This window comes from Rhamphochromis longiceps, linkage group LG7, assembly GCF_057381845.1.
Source record: "Rhamphochromis longiceps isolate RC_006_pf linkage group LG7, R_longiceps_female_GT1.1, whole genome shotgun sequence".
In the NCBI taxonomy this organism is placed as follows: Eukaryota; Metazoa; Chordata; class Actinopteri; order Cichliformes; family Cichlidae; genus Rhamphochromis; species Rhamphochromis longiceps.
Window position 1 is genome coordinate 69,876,158 of NC_140563.1, and position 4,534 is coordinate 69,880,691.

The window sequence follows — 4,534 nt, forward strand, 5'->3', positions numbered from 1 at the left end:
GTTTGTGGTTAACACTTGAGGAATTTCCATTGTTTGAGGGGTTGTGTGGTGGTGCGTCAGCAACAGCATCAGCATCTGCAGTAGCAGCAGTAGCACCCAGATAAGCATGTGTGCTAGGTGCACACACCCTTTCAGGCGTGACAGAAGCCCCAGTAATAAGACAATCGACGGTAGCTTGAGTAACAACAGTCCCTGCAACAGTAACATTTGTGGCTACAGGCAAATCCGGATGTTTCGGTTGGTTGATCAACAGCATCATCAGTAACTGCTTCAGAATGAGTTGGACAAGGACGCGCATTAGACACTGCCCTGCGTGCTGCTGTGAGACTACAAAGTCTTGCATGCAAAACTTGACATTTTCTTACTAATTGTGCAGCCGCATGGTTAAAACCCTCAAAGTCAAACCATTTAGCTCGAGTGGAGGTACCATCATTGTGTTTGAATAATTTACGGGGTGGATCCATGGTGTGGATTTTAAAAGTCAACTATTTAGAAAGCTGGTATCAATGAGATCTAATAAACCCGAGGTATTGTTTATTGTCTGCTGGATACTAGTTAGAACCCCTGCTATTTCTTGCAAGTTCCCTGGTGCTGCTTCTTGACGTTGGTTGACTTTAGCTGCTATTTCTTGCACATCCCTCTGTACTGCTTGTTGATGTTGGCTGAGTTTGGCATCAAAGATGGTATATATCATTTTTTGATGCAGAATGGGTCTGATCAAAAGTAGATGTGTTTGCTGTATTTAAGTATGCGTCGTATGCCTGTGATATTTGCGAGTCTGTTATGCAGCCTTGTTCAAAACCTATGTCTGAATCAGTGTTGTTTCTGAGACAATCTGGTGTGGTGGGTATATCAACTATATTAAAAATCTGATAGACTGTACTCAAAAACATCGCTGAAATCATTAGGCAGACACTCACTCGCGGTTATGCATGGACTGGCGATGAAGAATGGTTCCGAGTCTCCATTGTTGCACAAAGGTTGATTTTTTTTCTGAGAGTTCGATATCGCGTAAATATTATTTTCCCATTCTCTCCTTTCTGTCTCTTGGACTCTTCCTCTGCCAGCTGCTTCTTTCTCTTCTCAGCCTTGGCCGCCTGTTCTGTCCGAGTTTTGTTTTCCTTCAGCGCCTTGATGAAGAGTCCTTGGAAAGTCCTGATGGTACCGAAGAGTTCCTCCAGTGACAGCTGATTGGCATCTTCACGTAAATAGACAGCCAGTTCTCCGAACAACTCCAGATTTGACTCAAGAACTTTTGCATACTGCTCCTTCACCTCCGCCGCAGAGTTGGAGACTTTCTGAACTGCTTGAGGAATATATTTACGTTCAAGCTTTTGTTTGGGTCGATGAACGTGATCTCTTTAGGCTCCTTCTTGACAGGAGCAGCTGCCCCCTTGTCTTTGTGTTCGGCCACCGGGAGGCAGAACAGCTGCTCGATGCTGCTGTAGTCGGGCTCGTGAGGAGGCGGCTCTTTCTGAACCGAGGCCCACATCAGAATCAGAATACTTTATTGATCCCTGGGGGAAATTATTTTTTTGTTACAGTGCTCCATTTTAAACCAACATTAAGACAAGACAGACAATACACTAAGAATAGTACAATATATACATACATACATACATACATACATACATACATCACTTATAAATAAATAGTTGGAAAAGAAACATGTGTAGCTGTAGCAGCAAACAGTGTGTTAAGTGGATGCGTTGTACAGGGAGATGGCCACAGGCAGGAATGATTTCCTGTGTCGTTCAGTGGTGCTTTTCGGTAATCTCAGTCTCTCACTGAACGAGCTCCTGTGACTGACCAGCATGTCATGGAGTGGGTGGGAGGTGTTATCCAACATTGTCTTTATCTTGGACAGCATCCGCCTCTCCGACACCACCTTGAGGGAGTCCAGCTCCATCCCCACAACATTGCTGGCCTTACGGATCAGTTTATTAAGTCTGTTGGCATCTGCGACCCTCAGCCTGCTCCCCCAGCATGCAACAGCATAGAGGATCGCACTGGCCACCACAGACTCATAGAAAATCCTCAGCATTTTCTGGCAGATGTTGAAGGACCTCAGTCGCCTCAAAAAATAGAGACGACTCTGGCCCTTCCTGTAAAGTGCTGTGGTGTTTTTAGCCCAGTCCAGTTTATTGTCAATGTGTACTCCAAACTGGACTGGGCTAAAAACATGGAGTGACCATCAGTAACAGTGCGAAGTTTCTGCCAGTTGAGCTTCTTCATCCTCAGAGTGGGACAGCGGCTTGTCTTTGAGGGCGCGCTGCAGCCCAGGGCCTGGCTACTCTGGGCCACAATCATGCCTGTTGGAGGTGGAGGCGGAGGAGGCATGCCGGGTGGAGGCGGTGGTGGCCCACCACTCATCCCTGGTGAGGGCGGGGGAGGAGGGGGGACCCCTGGTCCAAAGGGCAGAGGAGGTGGTGGTGGTGGTGGTGGTGCCATTCCAGGCAATGGAGGAGGTGGCGGGGGACCAGCAAACCCTCCAGGTAGCGGTGGAGGAGGTGGCGGCGGGGGCGGGCACTGGTTAGAGGGCGGTAGAGGGGGTGGCGGTGGAACAGAGGTACACAGTGGCCTTTTAGGGGACGGTGTTTGGCTTCTCCGTGTACGGGTGATCCAGCTCCGTCTGCACAGCCTTATCCACTTTGACCCGCAGTCCGTCCACCTCGTGCCGATCGTCGCAGCTTTTTCTTTTAAAAGCCATCAGCCGCTGCATGATCTTCTCACAGGACTCCATCTGAGAGTCCTGGGCGAGCAGTATGGCTCTGTTAGTGATGGCCTCCAGAGCCAGCCAGATGTCAGGGCGCCCTGGTCCCAGCACCAGCAACGTCTGCAGGATGGACAACAGCTGGAGAGAGGCTGGAGAGCTGCTCACCTTGTTAAAAAGTGTAGTAAAAACCTCCAGGTGATTACTCATATCAATGCCCCCATACACTCGCAGGAGCTCTTCCTCATCTTCAGCCATCGCCTCTTCAAAAGCTTCGCACTGAATAATCAAGTCTTCATCCTCCTGCTCCCTCAGCTTTGGCAGAACATCAAGTAACTGAAGCCCTGCAAGCAAAATAACACAAAATGACACAGCTCCAAGTAAAACAACAAGAAATCAGCGGCTTTTCATGAAATGTCTTACAAAAAAAACCCACATATTTTGATTTTCTCTATTTAGCTGGGTAACATTTTAAGTGAGACATTTCACCGACTCCCTTAGCGTGGCATTTTCAGCAGCGAGCGTTTCCACCTGCTGCTGGCTGAACTCCAGTGATTCTCGCAAGGATTTAAATTCCCGGTGTAGAATCTCCACCAAGTACAGCCTTGCATCGAAACTGGACAATCATTTGTCGATTGACTCAAGGATGTCAGCTATGTCGTTGCCGGATGGCGATGTTGTGCCAGGGGAATCTGCCGGGCAACATCTTTTCGATGACTGCGTCTCAGATTTGGCCGGGGAAGATGCACTCTGAGCCTTCATTATGAGATCCTGGAAGAACTGATCAATATAATCTTGGAGAGCCTCTAAACTCTCCCCGTTGTTCTCCAGGGTGTTGGAGATGATTTAGATAAATGTTGTTAGTTATAAGACAATTGATAAGTGTATTTGGTAAAATTGAAGCTTAAAGGAATTTGTTCAATTCTAAGCTACCATTTGCTTTAATTTTTTCGCCAAAATCTCTGGCGTCTGACATCAGTTACAACATGAGTCGCTTACCTTGTCCGTCACTTCCGTCACTTGTAAATGTTATCAGGAAATGATCAGACAGCAGGGGGTTTTCTTCTTTTCTTCTTTGCTGGCATTTCTCTCCGAACTGGCAGCAAATGCAGCTTCTCAGTGACAATTTGTCACAGTCTGGCGAGGGCAGACTGTATGAATTGAAAAAGGACCCAAAATGCAGACTCCAAGGAACAGGGAACTGGAATGTTAAAGGAACAAAACTTGAATGTTAACAAAAAGCGAGCCGTTTAATATGGCTGGTAAAAAAGGTACAAACAAAGGGCAAGGCAAACTGAAGCAAAATTAACACAAACCTAAACTGGGAAATCTAAACAAACAATAAGAAAAACCTAGACAAGAAACTTGGAAGCATGGCATAGGAAACATCAAATGAAGCATCTCAGTGACAATTGGTCTGTTAGGACCCATCTCACTGATAAACAACGATGGTTTGGCTGAGTTTGCAGCCATGAAAGACTGTTGTATACCCTCTGGAGTTCGCTGAGATTTCGGAGGTCCAGCACTATCCAGATACAGCGTCTGACAGCCTTTGCTTTGCCTGATTTTCTTTTTGGCGACCCAAAGGCACACACTCCCTGCGACTGTTTTTCATATATGCATGGAGCTACCTGCCAGAGAGCAGCAGGTAAGCGCATAGTCCCTCCTGCTAGCCCTCAATGTCTAAGTGTATTTAACATTGAGAGGTGGGCAACGACGCCAGGGGTGGGGTGTACACCCTGATGGTACTTTGGACTCCGTGTATCGTGCCCACCCCCAAGATCCTATATGTATGTGTAATGAGAGTGTGAGTAATGTGAA

At 47.1% G+C, this 4,534-nt stretch overlaps 1 pseudogene; it reads right to left on the reverse strand.

Moving 5' to 3' along the window:
- Positions 1–926: 926 nt before the first annotated feature.
- On the reverse strand, positions 927–3,475 carry LOC146666922 (inverted formin-2-like; annotated as a pseudogene).
- Positions 3,476–4,534: the final 1,059 nt, after the last annotated feature.